The following is a 22,490-nucleotide window of genomic DNA, read 5'->3' on the forward strand; positions in this document are numbered from 1 at the left end:
GTGGTATATAAATTCAATAGGAATAAATAAAAGCAAAAAAAGAGGACAGCCTGAGGCACTGCCAGCCCGAGCTGGAAAAAGAGGTGTGCGGGGTGGCCACTGCCATGCCCCTTTCCCCAGCTCGGGCTGGCAGGGGCCATGATGGGCAGAGCAGCCCAATCCCAAGCCACCTGAGCCTGAGACCCCAAAAACTCCCCCTCAACCTGGACATTTCCTTTAAAATGTAAAAAATCGCCCAGATAGGCATGTTGGTCCCCAAAAAGAGGACATGTCCGGGTTTCCCCAGACATATGGCAACCCTAAATTGTGGTGGAAGATGACCCTGAAAATACTGGCAAAGCCTTGTATGGTACGGCATGGAAAGGGGAACTAGAATAAAGGACTGAAGGGGCTGCATTAGTGAGGTTGTTAGAGCAAGTTTCCTTGGAATGAGGCTCAGCAGAGACTGTGGTGTCTTTATGATATATGGTTTATTCACACACATATACAACCTGAGCTGACGATGGAGAGGCTCACAGCATTAACGCCCCAGAAGGTCTTGCTGCTTCCAGTTACAGCCTTCGAATCAAGAAGAAAGCAGGCATGGCTCTCTCTCTCTGTGACTTCTGCCAACTTCCAGCCCAGCTCTCTCACACAACTCTGACCTTTTCCTTTCTCATTCCCAGCCAGGCGAGGGAGGAGGCCCACCCTCATTTGCCCTCTGGCACAGAGCAACCACAAGGTACATAGGTGGCAACTATGACCCTTGCTTGGTTAATTCAACAATTGAATCTTCCATTAGATTTTCACCCTTGCAGACTAGCTCCCAAACTCACAAGGCTGAGGGACTTGGCAAGACCAAGGCTGTTTCAAAACCAGTTTTTAGGTGCATTTAGCTTTGTGTTCTATAGCTTTTAGCCCAATACTGATTGATGGGGAATGGAGGCTTATTTTGGGATGGTTTGTGGTGCACAGCCCTGTCTTGTCTTGTCCTCGTGAGTGTGTGTGTGTGTGTTTCAAGGGCTTTTTGCTTGTTCACCGGGATCCTTCAGAAGGAAGAGACAAAAGAGTAGTGGCATTTTAGGACAACATAACAATAACTTATGCAGGCATAGCCTATTTCATCAGAAGCATAAAGGAGACTGAGGAGGTTGATTGATAGTTTGAGGTATTGGTTGAGGCTAAGGCACCTGAAAAATCATATCACCCCTTATATACCCAATGGATGGCTCTGCTCTGCAGATGACGGCTTCCTGCAGGTACCATCTTATCGGGGGTCCCTTCTCTGCTATCTTTTCAATGCCTACTTCCTCTTCCTCTTTCAAGAAGCCTTCTAAGGAGAGATTTTTCTTAGTCTGCTTCTGTGTAGGAACTGTTTTGGGATGTTTTGGTTGTTTAACTGTTGTGTCTTTGCTGCCCTGGACTCCTTTGGGAGGAAGGGTGGGATATAAGGATGCCGAGTAGTGCCTCCTGCCCATACCTGAAGGTTTTGTGGAGGCGCCATAGCCTCAGTGTGTCAGCACCTGCATTGCATGCAGAAGGTCCCAGGTGCAGTCCCTAGCACCTGCAGTTAGAAGCTCAATGTAGGTAGGAGCCTCTCTCTGCCCAAGACCTTGGAGAGCTTCTGCCACTCAGGCTGCAAGTGGGCAATACTGGGCTAAATGGATCAATCAGGTTTAGGATCAGGGACTTCCTTCTCTTAAATGAGCTACCTTCCCAGGTGGATGAGCCCCACTGCTCGTCACTTCCCTCTACAGCACGGGCAGAAACCACCTTCTTGACTGTTGGACCCCCTAGTGGTCTCATCTGCTCAATTGGCCGGAGCCTGGCTGTCAGTGGGAACATTGCAGTGGGAGCAAAAGCCACCTTTCTTCTCTCAAGAGGGTTAGTCGAGTTTCTGTTCTTACGGAAAAATCCAGGTGGGAGGCTGCTCAGAGCCCGTGGGTCCCTGCGGAACAAAAAAGGAGTCCAGCCACCAACCGGAGCAAATAGCGGAGACCAAAGTTGATTGCACAACAGGTTCAGAGAGGAATTGAACCCTGAGAACGGGGTGACAAGGACTTTTAAAAGTGTCTATCTTATCCCAGCATACAGTTCGCTAAACATCACCACTCCATGAGAAAAGGGGAGGGTTATACATGATTAACATAGGAGGACTGTGTTGGGGTAACATGCAAATACAGGATATGTCTTGGGAAGTACATTCTAAGCACCTACTGCAAGAGGACAATAGAACTTTGGTTTGCATAGTCTGCCGCCTGGGTAAGTCCGGAGGAGAGCTTTTGCCCAGCGATTGTCACCTACGGGTAAAGTACCTTCCTGTGAGTAGGTGACCTCCCGTTTGGGGAATTCTGGCGGGGACCCAGGGGTTCCCAAGTCCTTGGCCAACGAAGCAGACTGGCGGTGGAATGAAGAGAATCGGTGAAACCAGTGGTTTTCTATGAATTTCCAAGTGTTTTTAGGCTTTTTTAATACAGACGGTTCTTTTCGGAAGTGGCCTGGCCTGACATTGCTACATTGTATCTAGCTGGACCATAAAGAAGGCTGATCACTGAAGAATTGATGCTATTGAATTCTGGTGCTGGAGGAGACTCTTGAGAGTACCATGGATTGCAAGAAGATCAAACCTCTCCATTCTGAAGGAAATCAGCCCTGAGTGCTCACTGGAAGGACAGATCCTGAAGCTGAGGCTCCAAGACTTTGGCCACCTCATGAGAAGAGAAGACTCCCTGGAAAAGACCCTGATGCTGGGAAGGATGGAGGGCACAAGGAGAAGGGGACGACAGAGGACGAGATGGTGGGACAGTGTTCTCGAAGCTACCAGCATGAGTTTGAGCAAACTGCGGGAGGCAGTGGAAGACAGGAGTGCCTGGCGTGCTCTGGTCCAGGGGGTCACGCAGAGTCGGACACGACTAAATGACTAAACAGCTACCGTATTTTTCGCTCTATAACACGCACCTGACCATAACACGCACATCGTTTTTAGAGGAGGAAAACAAGGGGGGGGGGAATTCTGAATGAAACAGTGGATGTATCATTTTTGTGCCTCATGTTGTGGCCACAGACATGTGATCTGATGGTGAATTTGGGGTGACCCAATGCAAAAATCCTGAGAATCCCTGTGGATCCGTGCTTTGTAACCATGTTTTAAGTGGGGAGGGAAGGAAAAACACAGAAGGGACAAGAAGCACGAGAGGGGTGTGCAGAGAAGCAGCTGGCTAAGAATGCAGGAGAGGGGTTTAACGGGAGGGAGGAAAGGAAGGCAAAAGTTTCCCCCCCCCCACCCACCCAAGCCAGCCCCCCCCTCTCTCTCTCTCTCCCACCTGCATGTTTTCCATCTGCCTGAGAGTCTCTAAAATGCTTTCCTGAACGCAGCAGCACCAGAGCACGGAGAGGAATTAGAAGGAAGGACGCGATCCTTTCCTTTCCCCTCTGCTTGCCTGGAGGTGAGGGGCTTTCCCTGCTCTTTGTTCCGTTTGAGCAAACAGCAACCGAAACAGAAACAGAAGAGGGTGGGCAGTAAGACCCTGAGGCAGAATGCAGGAAAGCAACAGCTTCCTCTCTTCAGGCGTCCCTCCTCCCTGACGCGCGATTGGATTTTTGCCTGATTTTTGCCTCTGCACTCGGGCCAGTTGGCTCCAGGAACCACACATTCGCTCAATAACACACACAGACATTTCCCCTTACTTTTTAGGAGAAAAAATCTGCGTGTTATAGAGAGAAAAGTACGGTAGTTTTGATTGGATTAACAGGGTAATGAGGTTTCGATTGACTCAGTCCGTTGTTCTCGCAGCGGGAGCTGTCATCACCTTGTCAGCGCTCAGTGGAGCGTGCAAAACAGCTGGAGCTGAGCTTCTTCTGCAGAGCCATGGCATTGCTGCGATTGGCTGAAGGGCTACATTCAACTCCATCTGATTGGCTAGAGCGCATCCTCATGCAAATACATTGTTCATTCATAAAATACATCGATCGTGTATAGCATCGGGATACGGGGTCAGAAATGGCACTTTCTTCTCAGGGTTTTGGACTTTTGTGCGGTGCTTGGTGCAACGTTGTGACGGGGCAAGGGGAGCCCTAGTGTGGCAGGGTTCCCTTGAGGTCATCACCTCGGGCTCTACGTCTCTTACTCGGGAGTAAGACTTCGTTCATATGGCCCCCCCCCCCATTCCGTAACACTCTTCATATGGACTTCGTGGAGTGTGCACTCTTGCAGGGTCTGCTTCCAGAAACTACTATTGCAGATGTATATATTTTGGCAGAAATGGTTTACAAATATGCACGATGGCAAGCAGGCAGACAGGAACAGTTACAAAGCAACCTTGGTCCTGCCTAGCCTGGAAGCTGTTTCCAACTAGTGAACTAGAAACCTTTCAGCAACCTTTACAACCATCTACAAACCCCGAAGTTTGTATTTTCTTGAGCTTTCTCTAGAGAAGGGGCTGTTTTGTATATTGGAGCAGAATAGTGTATTAGCTCTCATGTTTTGTGTAAAGCAAGCCCTTGTTAAGTACCATCAGCTGAATTGGGCTTGTGCCCAGATCTTAGCACACTAACCGATAAAACAGGTGAGGGTAACCTCTGGCCCTCCAGACGTTGCTGAACTACAATTCTCATCATCCTGCCCATTGGCAATGCTGGCTGGGGCTGAGGAATTTCAAGGAAGCTTTCGACTTGCCCCGACCTACACCTTGTTACGAAAAAGGAGCAATGCAGAAGCGAGCTCCAGGTGGCTGGAATGGTAAACAGGAAACTGATGTTATTGGAATGTACCGTGGGAACAAGAGACAGTGCACTGAGTGCCGGATGTTAGCTCAGAGTGGCACATGACCCTGTACTGGAAGTACATGGGTGGAGTTATTCTCTCTCTGCAGTTGTGTATCAGAGGGTACAGACGTGTTTTCTCTGTACTGGTGAAAGACAGGAATAAAGACATGTAAATATATTTCTGTCTGTCTCATTCCCCCCCCCCCTGGAGATGGGAGGGGGAGGAGTGGTGTGTTCTTTTCACGTTTGAAAAGGATCGCCGAAGAGACCTCCCTTGATCTTGCCGGCAGACGCTGGCAGGGGAGGTCAACAAGGATTCAAGCCGGGCACCTGGAGGGTGGCCAAATTCCTAAGAGCTGGGACTGGCTCTGCTGGCTTGAAACCGACATCTGGTAGCAAACCGATGGATATCTGATCTATGAGACTCTGCATGAGAGGTGAGAGGTCGATGAATCGTTGCCATCCTCTGCACCTAAGGAGATAAAGAAAGCGTCTGCTTGCAGCCAGAAAGCTGATCAGACAGCTGGACACCGAAAGGCAACGGAGAAGCAAAAAGGTATGCTGAATTATTTTCTGTTCACGAAAGAGCTGCATTTAAGAAAAACAGCTCTGAAAGAAAGGCTGGCATACCAGGAATTCCTGTGGTAGATAAGGATTCCCGTCCCGAGAAAGGTTGCTAGGCAACGACCGCCAGTACTTGTAAAGTTACTGAATGGCTCAAAAAGAGCCTGGGAAGTGGAATTGTTTTGAATTCTGCGCAGCATGTGCGAGGATTTTGAAAACAGCCCAAAGGTTTGCCTGCCAGTGAAAGCAGTAAACAGCCCAGAAGAGAACTTTTGGATTTTACTGGCTTGAAAGTGAAAGCAGGCTTGAGAGAGAAAGTACAGACTTGAGTTCAGCATGGATGCCAAGAAGGGGGGAGTGCCCCTGAGTGCCGTGGTTCAGGATGAACACAGCCGGCATGCTGCACTGGAAGTAAAGGACAGGGGGAGGGAGGAACGGAGTTCTAATTCCCCCACCGATGAGGCTACTGGAAAGGATGCTGTAGCTTTGAACGTTGTCCGATGCTACAATTGTGGACAGGCTGGGCATCTTCAGCGGAACTGTAAGAAGCCACGTCAGCCAAAAGGAGCTAAGGGCCGCTCAGCAAAGCTTGAGGCGTCAGGCAAAGGTCATACCAAACCTTCGGTGAGACCTGGAAAGGCTTTGATGGCGAAAGGAACCATGCCAGGTGTTGGGAACTCATTTGTTGACACTGGAGCCACCGTCCATATGTCCCCACACAGAGAACTCTTTTCAACGTTTAAGAAGCAAAGCTTCGCTGTGAAACAGGCCAACGGTCAGGAGCTGGAAGCGACCGGTGTAGGGACTGTCTATCTTAAGAGTCTGAACTTGACAATAAACAATGTTTACTTGGTTCCTGAATTGAAGTTCAATCTGCTGAGTGTTTCACAGATTGCAAAGAAAGGACTGAGATTGTCCTACGATGCTGAGAGCTGCAAGATTTACAAAGATGGAGAGTTATTTCTTTCGGCCAGAGAGAAGGATGGACTATATTTGTTGACTTTTGCACAAAGTGATTACATGGAATGTAATTCATCTGTGTCTAACCTAGTTTCTCTTGCAGGTGTGAGCAAGAAGAAGACCGGAGTCAACAGAGCATTTCAGCGGGTGTATGCTGATGTGATTGGTCCTCTAGAACCATCTAGAGGCAATGCAAGATATTATCTTGTGTGTGTGGATCATTTCTCTAACTATGTCTGGGTTTATGTGTTGAGAAAGCCACAGGAAGCCTTGGAGAGGTTTCAGGAGTTTTGTGACAAGGTTAAGAGTATGCATGATGCTAACATTGATTGTCTATTCACAGACGAGAAGCAGATTTTTCTTTTACAGGATTTCCAGAGGTTCCTGCAGAAGAAGGGAATAAGACACAAGATTGCTGTTTCAGCGGAAGCGTGGAACAGGGGTGTCTGTGTACGGGTGAACAGAGAATTGCAGAAGGGGATGAATGCGCAATTGCTTAGTTCACATCTGCCACATGAGTACTGGGCCGAGTCTCTAATGTCGTATTGTTATACGAAAGTGAGAAAGGTTTCAAAAGAGTTGGGAAGTTCTCCTTTTGAGAAACTGTTCCATAGAAAACCTTCTGTTGCCCATTTCAAGGTTTTTGGGTCTCATGTGAGGACAGAAGCTCCAGGTGGAGTAAAGAATGCCAGAGGCATTTTTGTGGGGTATGAAAAGGGTCTCTACAGAGTAATTTTGTCTGAATCTGGTCAGGTGATTCTCACAAAATTTCTAGAGAGTGCTCCTGAACAGGAGAGAGTGATAGTACACACATTTCCCACTGAGGACGATTCAGATGATGATGATTTTACTGATTACAGTGGTACTGAGAGTGATGACACTGATAGCTCGGAGAGCTCAGTTGTCACAGTCATTGAGAGGAAGTCTCACACAACGGATAGGCCTTCACAACTGAAGGATGAACCACTGTTTACCATTGGAACTGATTCTGCTAAGAGTCCTGAGACTGAACCAGTGAGCAGAGAGGATCAGCACCTCTTGCGCAGGTCTGAGAGAGTTACAAAGGGTCAACCACCTAAGAGGTACTCAAAAGAGTTTGCTAACTTAGCTGTTGCATGTGTTGCTGTTGTAAACAACCGAGGACAGGTTGGAGCTGTGTCTAAGTCAGAGACAAAGACACAACAGAGAGTTGCTAGCCAAGGGAGTGCAGATGCACTCGTTCCTTGGAAACCAGACAACCAGAGAGGTACACTGGGAAACCAGTGGCGGGGAGTTCCAAGGGTGGAACTGAAACAACAGGGGAGTGTTATGTGTATAACAACTGTTTGTTTTCTTCTCTGGATCACGCTTTGCTTGCCGCAACACGCATTGATTCTTTTGGGGGAGGATGTTACGAAAAAGGAGCAATGCAGAAGCGAGCTCCAGGTGGCTGGAATGGTAAACAGGAAACTGATGTTATTGGAATGTACCGTGGGAACAAGAGACAGTGCACTGAGTGCCGGATGTTAGCTCAGAGTGGCACATGACCCTGTACTGGAAGTACATGGGTGGAGTTATTCTCTCTCTGCAGTTGTGTATCAGAGGGTACAGACGTGTTTTCTCTGTACTGGTGAAAGACAGGAATAAAGACATGTAAATATATTTCTGTCTGTCTCATTCCCCCCCCCCTGGAGATGGGAGGGGGAGGAGTGGTGTGTTCTTTTCACGTTTGAAAAGGATCGCCGAAGAGACCTCCCTTGATCTTGCCGGCAGACGCTGGCAGGGGAGGTCAACAAGGATTCAAGCCGGGCACCTGGAGGGTGGCCAAATTCCTAAGAGCTGGGACTGGCTCTGCTGGCTTGAAACCGACCTACCCACTGAACGAAGGAGCAAGAAAGCAAAAGGCAAGTTCAGCATTCCAGAGTTTTCCAAATGCCATGGCATCTCAATGGGGCTCCCTTGCCAATTGATGGTAAAGCAAGCCATTGGACAGGCCATCATGCATGAGGACGGTTGTTCGAATGGATTTGAATCACACTTTGACTTTTTTCTAATTCAAGATAGTGCCTCACGGAAGCAGGGAGCTTTGCAGAGTCCTTTGGAGACTGTGGAAAAGATTGCGCAAGAGAGAGGCTTGGCACCAGAAGAAATTCATAACTTGCTGAACATCGCACTCAGTGCCAAGCTTGGTAAAGAAAACATGTTTTGGCTTCTCTTTCCCCTTGGCAGCAAAGTATGTCAAAGTAGCTGCATTGCCCTGCCTTCTCCCTTAACAAGAACAAGGATAATTGTAACGTTTGACTTCATTGATCAGAAGGAAAATATGAATGCTCTCTATGGTTTCTTCTTCCGCTTCTTACAATGTGAGAAATTGGTAAGATAAAAAGGAATGTGTTATTTTGAAGGAACTCGCTTTTATTCTGACATTAACCCAAATCAAACAATAAAGAGTAGTTTCCGACCACACAACAGGACACCATGTGAAAAGTGGGGCCTTAAAAATACCTCTCCCATTTCCTTCCTTTTCCTGTCTTGTTCCTTCCCAATGGGCGCCGGTCGCAGCGCCCCCCCGGGTGCACGGCATGTTCAGGCAGGCAGGCAGGCAGCTATCCGATGTCGATCCCGCCCGTTCCTCCCTCCACCCCCCTCAAAGACAGCCGCGCAGGCAGCTATCCAATGGAGGAAGGGGGGGGGGAATCCTGTTCTGCATAGTTATCAATTTGAGTGTGATAGTCTTATGTTTGCATACTTATGGGAAAATAAAACTAATTTATTTTAGAGCTTGTATTTGTGTGTATTCATGGTATCATTTGTGGACCCAGTAGATGGCAGTGTGGTGTGGAGAGTGTTTTTGGCAGCTCGTGAAAGGATAGAGGGTGGAACGTTGACCGTTCAAAGGCACTATAAGCAAGATATATATCCACATTGTCCTAGCTACGTTTTCCCATAAAAGTATACAGTCGAATACATTTGTATCAAATACATTTGGAACAAGTGATTGTTACATTTAAGGAACATTCTCTAGGCGATGAGATTGGGGGGAAATACAAAAAACCCATTCGTATACATTTGGATACATTTAGAAAAGTACAGCATTTTGAGGAAAAATACATTTGAGTCGAAAAATACATTCATATCCATTCTTAAATGGATACGATTGTGTCGCTGCTCACCCTAGTAATAGGGTTGTCAAATTTGCAGATGACACAACCGTGATTGGGCTCATCCCTGAAAGGGAGGGCTGAGGAACCTTGGGGACCTTTGCTGGCAGCTTGCCCCATGGAGCCCACACGTTTCCGTGGCGCGTCTCTGTTCCAGGCCTCCGGGCTTCCAGCTCCAGTTAGCAGAGTAAAGCACACAGCGTCAGAAGCAAGCAGCCTTGTGTGCAGCAATAACTCAGGCAGACGCTCGGTTTCTTCCTTATCTTACAAGTAGCTTTAATCTCGTACAGATCAACAGATCGTTAATCTCCCGGTGACTGCGCACTCATCTCGTGTGCAGCTAGACCCACACTGCGTGTGTCTTCTCTCTCTCTCTCAGAGATACTGACCACTCCCAGTGTTCTAAACACGCCTCTGAAGAATGTGAGGCGTCACTCAGAACTTCTTAACCCTGTAAGTTCTGACTCTCTCAACACCCCCTCTCGCATCACATTCTGAGAGGACTTGTGAGCACACCTTTACAGACCTCTGTGTGTCCCACACCCTCCCACCTGCCTGTTGAGTCTCCTCACAAATCTCTGGTTCGCACTGTGCGAGACCAACCCACGCATTTGTGACTCGAAACCTCTCAGGTGGAATTCCCTTTGTTGCCCATGAAGACCGTCTGGGCACAAACTGGGGTTCTTCTTCTGACCCACTGGGGCCAGCAAGTGCGTCTTCTTCATCAGACTCCCCCTCTGACTTGACCCGTCTGTGAGCTTTCTCCATCACTCTAACAGGAGATGAGGGCTCACTCTTGGACACTCCTTTCACAACCTGTGGAGACGCCTCCCCCTGGTGCTGATCCTGATCATCGACCAGATCACCATTACCTGGCTCTCCCTCCTGCTCAGATTCGGATTCAGACAAACAATCTGAGACAATGTCATGACTGACTTTGCGCCTTGCGCTACTTTCCTGCTGCTCTTTGAACTCAGCAAGCTTACTGACCAGAAGCTTGGTCTGATCACCTTCTGGGTACGCAAATCTCCACCCCTTTGTCGCGGGTTCATACCCACAGAAGATCATTTCCTGGTACCTTGGACCACCCTCTTGCTGCAACCACTTTGGTACAGGCACCATGGCCCTGCAACCAAACGAACGGAAGAAATGCACCTGTGGCTTCTGTCCGTTGAGCAAGAAATATGGGGTGTCACCTACCACTGCATTGTAGCACCTGTTCATCGTGAAATTGGCCGTTTTTACTGCCTCCCCCCAGAAACTGTGAGGCAACCCAGAGTCACTCAATAGGACTTCTGAAACTTGAACCAGAACTCTACTCCTCAGCTCTGCCACGCCACTCTCCTGAGGCGAAGTCACCTTGTGACGTATCCCCCTCTGGCGAAAGAAACTCTTTAGAGCAGACCCAGTGACCTCTGAACCACGGTCAAACTGGAAACCTTGCACCTTGGTGGAGAACCTCTGTTCCACCGCCGCAACCCAATCTTTGATCAGTTGCGTTGCTTCCTCCTGCGATTGCAGCGAAAAAGCCCAGGAGTTCCGACTAAAATCATTGATCAAAATCAGCAGATGCCTGGCTTTGCCCAGACTTGGCTGAGGCATAGGCCCAAACAGGTCTGCGTGCACAAGCTCAAAAGGCTTCGTGGTTACCCTCTCCACCCTGGGATAACTGCATCCCTTGCTCTTGGCTTTCCTGCAAGCCCTGCAATTTAGGGTTTCACCACATTCTCTTACCTTGCACCCTTTGGTGCATTCTGATAACATCTGCAAGTCATCACAAGACCCATGTGCAATCCTCTTGTGCCACACGCATGCACATGAAACATGAGTGTTCCCCACTCCCTTTCCCTCCAGAGGTGATTCCAGAACAAAGAGGTTGTTCTGATTTTTCTCAACACGTACCAGTTGCTTCCCCCCTCTGGAAATTGTACAGACATTGTTCTCAAAACAAACCATGTACCCCTCCTGTAAAAGACACGGTACAGACAAAAGACAACAATTCAGTCCCGGCGTCACGTAGACTCCCAGCTGTGCCTGCAAAAAAGCAAGATAAATATCCCCAGACTTTTGTACAAGCCTTTGTGACCCATCAGCAAAACACACTGTTTTCCCAGCTGAAACAGCTCTGCAGTTTTTTAACTGGACACCAGGTGACTCAGGCACGAGATGTCTGTTTGCAGCAGAGTCAATGACCCAACGTAGCACATTGTCCTTTGTTGCCTTAGCAACAGAGTTCCTTCTGCCCCCCTCCTTAGGGCCTTTGCAGGCGTCTTTCAAAACAGCCATCGACGCAAACATCTGATAAGCACCTCCTTCCCCTTCCGGCTGACCCTGGGACTTTCCACGCTGGCCTCTTCTCCCGGGCTGGTTCCCATGGGAAATGTCCTTGGGACTTTCCTGCCCTTTGTCTCGCTGTGGACAGCTTCGGCGCAGGTGCTCCGGAGAACCGCAAACAAAACAGCAACGAATGGAAAACTTTTCAAACTTGCTTTTGGACGTCAGTGCCCCCCCCACTCTTGCCAGCAGCACTACTCGAGGCTTTCCTTTGAGGCTTGGGAACGTGGCTTTTGGCTTCCAGCTCTGTGGTTTCTCTGCAAACCTTCTCCAGCTCCTGCCAAACAGCCTGGCACTCAAGACCCTTGGACTGGCCTTTCTGGCCTGCACCCCCATTCCTGGGTGCATAGCTTCCAGAGGAACAGCTAGCCACTGCTTTCCTCTTCCCAGCTTTCAGCTGCTTTCCAGCACACGGCTGCCTGTCACATCGGCGTGTCAAAGCATCGCAGCAGCTTCCTGACACGGCTCTAGCCCACTTTGGGCTTCCAGGGCGTCCCACAGCCCCTCCTTGACTCTCTGGGCGTTCCCCAGCTTCTGTGCAGCATCTGGCCCCCTCTGGGCGTCCCTCAGGCTGGCGTCTAGCCCCCTCTGGTCTGGCTCCCACTTTCTTCAGTGCCTGCCACTCGACCCAGGGCTCCTTCCCGTCTGCCTCTTCAAAAAGGACTGCACGCGATTCATGGCTGTCTGCCATCTTCTCCCCCGGGGCCCAGCTTACTTACGACTGTAGTAGCTCCTCCCGGCACCCGGTATCAGCACAGCTCCTCCCAGCGAGCTCCTTGCCTCACGATCAAAGGCACAGCTCCCCAGCTAGCTCCAGCTGGCTTGGCTTTCCTCTCAGCGTCTCGGCTTGCTTCACAGCGTCAGCTGACACCCATAACCTTTGGGGACCTTTGCTGGCAGCTTGCCCCATGGAGCCCACACGTTTCCGTGGCGCGTCTCTGTTCCAGGCCTCTGGGCTTCCAGCTCCAGTTAGCAGAGTAAAGCACACAGCGTCAGAAGCAAGCAGCCTTGTGTGCAGCAATAACTCAGGCAGACGCTCGGTTTCTTCCTTATCTTACAAGTAGCTTTAATCTCGTACAGATCAACAGATCGTTAATCTCCCGGTGACTGTGCACTCATCTCGTGTGCAGCTAGACCCACACTGCGTGTGTCTTCTCTCTCTCTCTCAGAGATACTGACCACTCCCAGTGTTCTAAACACGCCTCTGAAGAATGTGAGGCGTCACTCAGAACTTCTTAACCCTGTAAGTTCTGACTCTCTCAACAAAACGGACTATAGAGATGAGGTGGAGCGGCTGACAGAGTGGTGCAGAGCTAACAACTTGCTCATAAATACAAGGAAGACAAAGGAGCTTGTGGTGGACTTCAGGAGACAGAAGAGCAATATCCAGCCACTTTTGATTGATGGGGTCTGTGTGGAGAGGGTAACAACGTTCAGATTTTTGGGCATTGAATTACAAGAGGATCTGTCCTGGAGTGTCAACACAAGGGGGCTTGTGAAGAAGGCGCAGCAGAGACTGTACTTTTTGAGAATTCTAAGGAAAAACCATCTTCCGCAGAAACTGCTGCTTGCCTTCTATCACTGTGCCATTGAGAGCGTGCTCACTTATGGCTTATGTGTGTGGTACAGAAGCTGTACTACCCAGGACAGGATAGGGTTGTGCAGAGTTGTTAAGGCAGCAGAGAGCATTGTTGGCTGCCCACTTTCCACCTTAGAGCAGATTTATGCCACAAGGTGCCATAGGAAGGCACTGGACATAGTAAAAGATCCATCGCATCCTGGCCACTGTCTCTTCGAGCTCCTGCCGTCGGGACGGAGATACAGGACGATGAAGACAAGAACGAGCCGTCTTAAGAACAGCTTCATCTCCAGAGCGATCTCAGCCCTGAATGGGAAGCCTGGACTTTGAAAGTCATCTAATCTTCCTTGCTGTACTATACTGTATTGTTTTAATTAGTGTTTTTATGGAGCAGTCAAGTAATTTCGTTGTCCCTGAGAGGGGGCAATGACAATAAAGATATTATTATATTATTATTATATTAAAGTCAATGGGAAAGATACAGCAAAAACGATACAATTCGATACAGCGAAAAACGATCCATTCCCCAAGGCACCGTTGACCTTCTTGTAGGGTGTGAAGGCAGAATACGATCTATTTGATATTGGTAGGGTCCTTCTCCTTTATTCCCCTCTCTGACCCTGACTCTCTTACGACACAGGGACCATCCCAGAGTGTGGGCACAACTTCTGCCGGTCCAGCCTGATCCAGTGCAGCGGGGCAAAAAGGAGGCTGGCTTCCTGTCCTCAAGGCCGAGTTGGAGTCCAGAGAAGGAGCCTCGTCCGCAATCGGCAATTGGCTACCTTTGTCGAAGTAGCCAAGAATCTCAGTCTTCAAGAGGGAAAGGAGGAAGGAGGAAAAGGAGGAGTCTGTGAGAAGCACCAGGAGCCCCTGAAACTCCTTTGCAAGGAGGATGAAGCCCCCATCTGTGTGGTTTGGGGCAGACCCAAGAAGCACAAACACCACGAGGTGATTCCTCTGGAAGAGGCTGTCGAGGAATACAAGGTACCTTGAGGGGGAGAAATAGCTGTGTATTCTTCTTGGCAGGTTATCTTCTTAATTCTCAGATCCAAAGTAGGCATGGTATTCATTGGTGGTTGTTTATTACCTTAGAAGCAGCCAAGGGGAAGCCTGAGGGCTGCTGGGATGGCTGGGAGGAGGGAGTCGAAGTCTTTCTCTCTGCCAGGGGGGCCAAGGGATCTTCCCTTGAAATACAGCAGCTACAAAGATTTGGGTTGGGACCATGGCAGGGAGAGAAAGGGTTAACCTCAACCACATCCCCCAGCAAGGTTGCTTTGTACATATTTAGAACACTACAAATGTGAATTGCACATACACAACTAAGTCCATGTCTCCTTTGGCTAGCAGGATGCCTCCTTAATACCCTGTAAAGCAGATAGCAGCAAGGGGTCAGCTGCAAGGGGGTGGGGACTGGGGGCTCCTTTTCCCTTATGGGGTACCTCAGAGCCCATATAGAGTCCTTTTGTAGCTTCTCTATCGGTAGGAGAAAATAACAGAGGCCAACCAGAGAATATTGAGAAGCAAAGCAGCTAGTAAGCCAGATCTTTATTACCTGTTGCAACAAGGTGCTCACCCCCCCCCCCCACGCAGGAGGGAGGAGGAGACCCCGAACCAAGTCCTTATATAGACATTTGAAACTGCCCACCCTGGAGCCCAAGACCACCCCTCCATACATCATACATACATCACAGAAGGGGCGGCCTACAACAGACTCCTGTCTGGCAGGAAACCTGATGATGGGTTTACCTGGCTGTTCATGGGTTTACCTGGATATTCTTTTGTTTTTGTTTTTTTATATATAAATATTTATTAGATTTTCCAATTTTATATAAACACAAAAAGAAAAAGAAAAAGAAACATATTAAAAACAAATCAATTTCAATAACAATCTTTCAATAACATATTTCTTTGACTTCCTCATACCTCCCCTTCTTGTTCTCTAGTTCAACCTGTTAATTCAGCAAATCCTAATCTCTTAACATTCCTTTTAAAATAAGCCTTATTTTCATTCAACTCTTTTTTTAAATAATAACTTAAACAATTTTAGTCCCCATTATCTTTATCATAACAGCTAGAGACCACCAAAGCTCAAACCAACATCTTTTCAAAGTTCATTAATTTTATAGTATTTCTGTAAGTAGTCCTTAAATTTCTTCCAATCTTCTTCTGCTGACTTTTCTCCCTGGTCGCGGATTCTGCCGGTCATTTCTGCCAGTCCCATACAGTCAATCAACTTCATCTGCCATTCTTCCAGAGTGGGTAGATCTTGAGTCTTCCAGTGCTTTGCTATAAGTATTCTTGCTGCCGTTGTAGCATACATAAAAAAAGTTCTGTCCTTCTTTGGCACCAAATGGCCGACTATGCCCAAGAGAAAAGCCTCTGGTTTTTTCAAGAAGGTATACTTAAATACCTTTTTCATTTCATTATAAATCATTTCCCAGAAAGCCTTAATCTTTGGGCACGTCCACCAAAGGTGAAAGAATGTACCTTCAACATCCTTACATTTCCAGCATTTATTATCGGGCAGGTGATATATTTTTGCAAGCTTGACTGGGGTCATGTACCACCTGTATATCATTTTCATAATATTCTCTCTTAAGGCATTACATGCCGTAAATTTCATACCTGTGGTCCACAACTGTTCCCAGTCAGCAAACATGATGTTGTGTCCAAGATCTTGTGCCCATTTAATCATGGCTGACTTAACCGTTTCATCCTGTACCTGGATATTCTTTTGTGATGATAACTACTTACGGTATTTATGTATGTGTTTATATCTTAGACCTTCTAATTCTCCTAGCACCAGGAATTGACCAGATGGTGCAGGCTGCCCCCCCCCCCATTATCTGTTGGAAGCAGATTTAGGAGTGGGGGGTGGAAGCACCTACTGGTGGGGAGCACACTTCTTCTGGGGATGCTTCCTCCTCCTCCTCTTCCCACTTCTCCCTGGGGCCTCAAGATGAGAAGTCAGGCTGGAAGTCTCCTCGGAGAGGACAAAGGAGCAAGCATGGCTGCCTTTCCTCTTCTCCAGACCAGTTAGTTGGACTAGAAACCTTTCCCATCCCAGTTCTGCAGTGGTTTTCAAGCAGTGTGCTGTGGCAGCTGGGGTGCCTTGAATGATGGTTGGGGTGCCGCGGGAGACACTGGCCTCTGTCCCTCTTTGCTTCCCTCCCTCCTCGGATGCCATGTCTGCCTCCCCAAGGCTTGCCCAGCTGTTCTCCCCCAGAGAATGGTGCCTCTGGGGCTGGCCAGGGGGTGTGGGCTGCCAGGAGCTGAGGCGGCCTCAGAGGAAGCAAGCCAACTGGCGAGGGGCCCTTGCTGTTGGGAATGGACAGGCAAGTCCCAGGCCCCTGGGGGGCAGCGGGGGCAGCTCAGAGACCAAGAGGAGGACTCCTAAGGAGAGGGGAGAGGAGGCTGAGAGAGCACTCCACAAGGGAGGCAGTTCGAGAAAGGGGGAGGGGAGGCAAGCAAGGGGGGACCTAACTGGTCTCCTGAGCCCCACAGGGGTGCCGCAGAAAGAAGGGAGTTGGTCCAGGGAGCCGTGGACCCAAAAAGGTTGAAAACCTCTGTACTTTTCTTTCCTCCAGTAAATTTCTTTGCTATTATAGCAAGGCCACTGGACCCAAGAAGCCAGTATAATATTCATCTCCTCTCTTTGTGTCTCAATCAAAGCTGAGTTTTCCCTTTTCTTGTCAGGGAGAGATCTGTCGCCACCTGGAGATTCGGAGGAAAGAGAGAGGGGAAATTCTGGCCTATGAAGCAGACCTGGACAAGGAAAGCAAAGACCTCCTTGGAAGTGTCACTCTTGTTACTAGTGAGGGAACAAGCACTTCAAGAAGCAAGTCCGGACTGAGGAGGGAGGGGGAAATCTGCCCATTTCAACTTCTCCCCCTTTCTCCTTTTCCCATATCAGTTTGTTATTTATTTATTATTCTGAAAATGAATCAAATGCTAGGGTGGCTACCTTCTCGTATAAATATTTTGATATGTGCTTTACCCTCATAAATACATTTTTTGTGAACACTACCTGGCTGGGTCAACCTTGAGAAATTCAGAGGTGTGAATTTCAAAAGATTGCTGTTTTGGTCTCCATATTTTTCCAAGAATTGCGAATTAGGTAAGTTCACCTTTGAATGCAGCTAAATGGAGTTTATTTCCCATTGTTGTTTATTATGTGAAAAGCAGTCAAGGAGAAGCCTGAGGACTTGTGAGCTGAGAGGGTGGAAGCAGTTCAATTCAAATCATTATTCTCTTGCTGATGTTTTGAAGGCTGACCATCTTCCTCACTCAGACCTCCTCAGAAACGGAGAGGCTGAAGACTGTAGAAAAGTTCAGACTGTGGGATGTAAAACACAAGAGCAGTCAATTACAACATTCCTAGAGTGTACATGTTTAGACATGGGGAGGGATGTTTGTCCAGCCAGCAGGCAAACTTCCTGTTTCCCTCTGGGCTGGGACAGACTTCCTCCGCATGTGACTAGAGGTGGGTGTGGCCTCACCTGTGCAGGTAATGATAAAAGCACAGGGCAGGGGCAGCCATCCCTCTCTTCCTTCTCTTCCTTCGAAGAAGCAACATCTACTAAGTTAAGATGCCCTCTTGGCTCCCAGCCAAGAGAGGACAAAGGGACTATCTTCTTATAAGATAGATTCTAAATGTATATTACTTCACTAAGCTTAAGTCTGCCTTCTGGGATCCGATTGTGAACAGAATGTGAGTAAACTCTTTTTATACTTTTGTAAAGGACTGTGTTGTGTCTTCTATTTTAAGAGGGAATAAGGGGGAAATTACCAGAGTGATTATTATAGAGGCTTAAGCGAGCCTGAGCAGACGCTGCCGTTGCAAACTTAAATAAAGAGGAATGTTTTACTCTGCTGATACTTTGGGAACTTGTTAACACAAGTTGGATAAGGATATAACCATACAATATATCCTCTCCTGCATCCCTGAACATTCCCAAAAAGGGTTATTGGCATATTTTTGTGTATTTTTGAAGGATTGCGTTGGATTGAGATTTTGAGTTGAGTAGTATTTTTCTGAGAGAACTTCCTGGTTAGCACATGGTCTTTTGTTCCATTGTGCAGTGAGGATTAAGCAACCCCCCCTCCCTCAGAGTTCACAGTGACCCAAGGCAGTGAAGATTTGTTTTGTATTGAGATTTTTTGACATTTTGATTTTAGAATTTTGACAAATTTTGAATTTTGAATATTTTTCAAATTTTTGAATTTTAAGATGGCTAGAGCAACTTTTGATAGTGATGCAGAACTAAGAATGCCTGTGCTAAATGAACACAATTTTGTGCACTGGAAGCAGCGCTTAATAGGATTTCTAGATTCAAAACACATTTTGGAAGCTTTAGAACAGCCTCAGCCTACAGGATCATCTGAGGAAAAGCAAGAATAGCGAAGCCAGACACATAATTTTGAGTGGACTTCATGATGAGCATCTATCATTAATAAATAGTAGAGATGATGCATCTCAAATCTTAAAAGATATTGAGCGCATGTATGGAGAATCTACCAGGAACTCCTACAGAACCTTGATGTATAAATTAACCAGACTGAGGATGAATTCAAAAGAGGAATTCACAGAGCACATCAACAAGTTTACTGAGATTATTCAAAGGATTGATTTTACTCCTAAAGCTTTTGATGAAGTTACAAAGACATCGTTCTTGCTATCATCCCTGAACATTCCCACACAGACAACTGCGCCAGTTCCTGGAAGAAGAAGAAGAAAAGCGTCTGCTGAATCATGTGGAAGAGGTGGAGAAGGAGATTGCAGGGAGAAGGGATGAGCAGCTGGCCAGACTCTGCAGGAAACTCTCCTCTCTTGAGAGGATCATCCAGGTGACAGAGGAAAAGGGTCAGCAGCCAGCGAGTGAACTGCTGCAGGTAAGACGGCTCCAGGTAAGACGGCTGCCTCCCATCCTTTCTGTGCCCCTTTCATGTACGCAAGGAGTGTAGGGGCTCAGTTGACGGAGCCTTGAGTCAGCTTTGTAATGGACAGGAACACCCCAGAGACCTGGGATGCTGAACTCACCTGAATGCCGACTAGAGATTCTTCAGTCTTCTTGAGGGAAGGGGAGGGGATTTTCTGCTCCTTGCTGATGATTTGCCTCCGAATGCCTTCCCGCTGGGCAATGCTGCCTTCCTGCCCTGCCCTGGGCTTTGCCAAGGATGCAGTCAGGCCTCCTTCTGACATGAGCCAGTCTCTTGACCAAGCTTCTCTTCCCGTTCCCTCCACAACTTCTGGGTGGATCCCCTTCCCCATAGATCCTGATCGGCCCCAAATGGTGCTCGGTCACAGTGACCAAAGAGCAAGACAGAGGGACTCATCCAGACTGCGCCACCTTCTCCACTCACAATCCCATATGGCCAGACGTACAAGTGCTTCTGAACGCCCTCTTTAAGGAGGCTGAGAAGGCTGACATACTGGCAAAGGCAGGAGAAGCCCTATTACGGAATGATTACCAGATGTCCCCGTCTCCCGGGGACAGTCCCCGGATTTACAAATCTGTCCCCAACAAAATCCGTCCCCGGAATGTCCCCGGATTTCATAGAAGGCCCCCAGATTTATATTTTAAGTGTTGTAGATTTATTAGTAGGGAAGGCATGTTGCGTGATTGGTTCAACGGCACAAGACACATCATATGGGGACTTCCGGCGAGGCAAAATGGCGGGTGCCACGGCAATGAGCAGCTCCTGAAGCCAGCCAGAGCCAAGTGCACTACCAGGCTGGCTCCGGGCTGCTGAGACTGCCGCCTGCGCTGCCACTGCCGAGGGGGAAGCAGGGATGCCCGGCGCGTCAACTGGGGGAACCGCTGACACACACCCCCAGGACCCCAATCAAGGTGGGAGCGAGAGCGCCCGGCCACGTGGCCAACTGCCCAGCGGCGCTCCAGGGCCAGTAAAAACCCCGGAGCCAACTCAGGGAGAAGGAGAAGGAAGAGAGAGAAAGAGGAAGGAGAAAAAAGAGGGGAGCCCCGACCTTGCTGCCACTGAGGAAGAGAGTTAGGAGAGCACCAGGAGGGCAAGGACACGGGGCCAAGCCCAGGCCCGACCCGAGCCTACTCCACGGCAGATAGCACTCCAAGAGATCAGGCTGGGGCCCAGAGGAAGGCCACGCGACAGAGGAGACCCAGAAGAGAAGGTATTACTTCTTATTTTTTAAAAAAATGATTTAAAAAAAAATAACATTTGTTTCTCTTTTGGAAAAAAAAAAGTGTCCCCGGATTCTTTGAAAAAAAATCTGGTAACCTTACCTTAAATCCTAACGTTCCAATTCCAAGTCTCTTCTTTCTCAATATCCCCATTCCGTTAACCGCACCAAGCAACAAGCTGTAAAATACAAGTTTAAAACACAAGTTTTCCTTTGCATCTCACAGAACTTTAAATGTAATTCGTGGTTTTTTTCACCTGTCCTCCAATCTTAGGTCTTTTTGCCATCCTTTAAATGGGAAATCAGTAGTCGAGCCATACTTTTTGGTAAAACGTTCGTCTGGATCCCGGAAGTCCTACCTGAGAAGAGCAATGGGAGTGTCCGCTAGCGCCAGCCACTTCTCCTTCTGCAAGCAGCGCCACCCGAATTCCCACCTGCGATGAGCCGCTAAACTGAGCCGCCAGAGAAAGACTGGGGCGGGCGGCAAGTGGGAGGGGGGAGTCGTGCGCTTCTGTCCCGAGAGAAAAGTGCTGCTCCTCCCAGGAGGCAGCCTGCTTGCAGAGAAGGGGGCTGGGCTGCCTCAAAGCCCATCAAGGCCACAGGCTGCTAGCATGACTCATCCCGGCTTTCTCATCTGAGGGGAAAGGATGCGCGGTCTTAAATGCTTAAATGCCTTGGCAAACTGGCTGAGCTACGTTGGGCCAGTCCTTGGGCCAGCTTAGCCTCCCTCACAGAGGGTTGTTCTGAAGATACACTCAGTAAAACACCCGAGGCATGAAGAAGAAGAACGAGGAGAGTCTGGAAAGGGGGGTGGGGAGCGCTCCCCCCCCAGCCACTCCAGGATGGGAAGTGCGTCCCAGGGGAAGTGGGGTTCAGGCGGAGGAGGACGTCGGGTTGGGTGGGGGTTGCCAGGAGCAGCACGATGTCCCTCCAACCCCCGGCTTCCACTCTCCAGGCAGGCGCCCAACGTGGCCAGCTAGCAAGGGCTCTTTCTTACTCCAGCCTTGGCGTGCAGATCCCGGGTTCAGCCCCAGATCTCTGGAGCGGAAAGGCTCTTGGGCGTGAATATGAAAGGCAGCATCTGTCAGAATAGGGCATACGGAGGCAGTACAGGTGACCGTGACTATTGGTTCGCTTCCTCGGCATCCCAGAACTGTGAAGGTTGCCTCAACTGTTGAGCAGCACAGCTAAGGAAGAAGGAGTGGAGTGTCTCCGGGGGGAGCATAGCTCCCATTCCCTTCCAAACACACAGACAGAACAGTGTGGTGGCACCCAGGGAATATTTGCAGCAGCCGGATGGCTGGCTGAAACACACACCATTGCACTCTTTTTGAATGGGATTCAATCTGAATCAGCCAGTTAGTGAACTTGGTGCTCCTGTGCAACAAACCCACTACAAAATTGCTCGTCCCCGCACACTTCCAGGTCCCTCCAGCTGGGCTTTTTGAGTGTGATGGATTTTTCTCACTCCAGAGCAGTTTGTCTTTAAGCTGAAGGTCACCAGGAAAGCAAGGGAGACTAAAAAAATTGCATTTGTTAATATAATAAGGTTTTAATAACTCTAATAATGACTAACTGTGTGGAAATGACTGGAAAAAAGAAAAAAAGGGAAAATCAAGGCTTTCGACTCTTGGTTTCCTGGAAGAAGATCAAAAGACTCCCCTGGACTAAAAGAGACATCTCATTAACAACTGGAGAAATGCCAAAGAACTTTGGATATCTGCTTGGGAGCTTTCTGATGCAGTATTAATTTAACAAGGAGCCAGGAGTGAAACCGAAAGTAGACTGACCAGCTAGATGAATCCAATTATATTGCTATGGGGTGGGGGGGGAACCTCTAACATTTTACTTTTCGATACCTGTACTTCCAGGGTGAATTGAATGGGTGGGGGGGTGGAGGAGAGGCAGAAAGAAGAGCTAACTTGTCCGTGGCTAGGGGGCACAATCTGGACGGTTCAGCCGGGGCGCAAGATCACCTAACTACTGCTCTGTGCCTCTGGACCAGGGGTGG

At 48.6% G+C, this 22,490-nt stretch overlaps 1 long non-coding RNA gene across 1 annotated transcript in view; it reads right to left on the reverse strand.

Moving 5' to 3' along the window:
- Positions 1–3,365: 3,365 nt before the first annotated feature.
- The window catches only part of LOC310753881, a 34,153-nt gene continuing 15,028 nt past the window's right edge, over positions 3,366–22,490 (reverse strand). The window contains exon 2 of the long non-coding RNA XR_014543486.1: positions 3,366–3,402. This is a non-coding gene — a long non-coding RNA (uncharacterized lncRNA). The remainder of the gene's footprint in view (positions 3,403–22,490) is intronic.

The sequence above is a fragment of the Podarcis filfolensis genome, assembly GCF_964270895.1.
Source record: "Podarcis filfolensis genome assembly, chromosome: W".
Lineage (NCBI taxonomy): Eukaryota > Metazoa > Chordata > Lepidosauria > Squamata > Lacertidae > Podarcis > Podarcis filfolensis.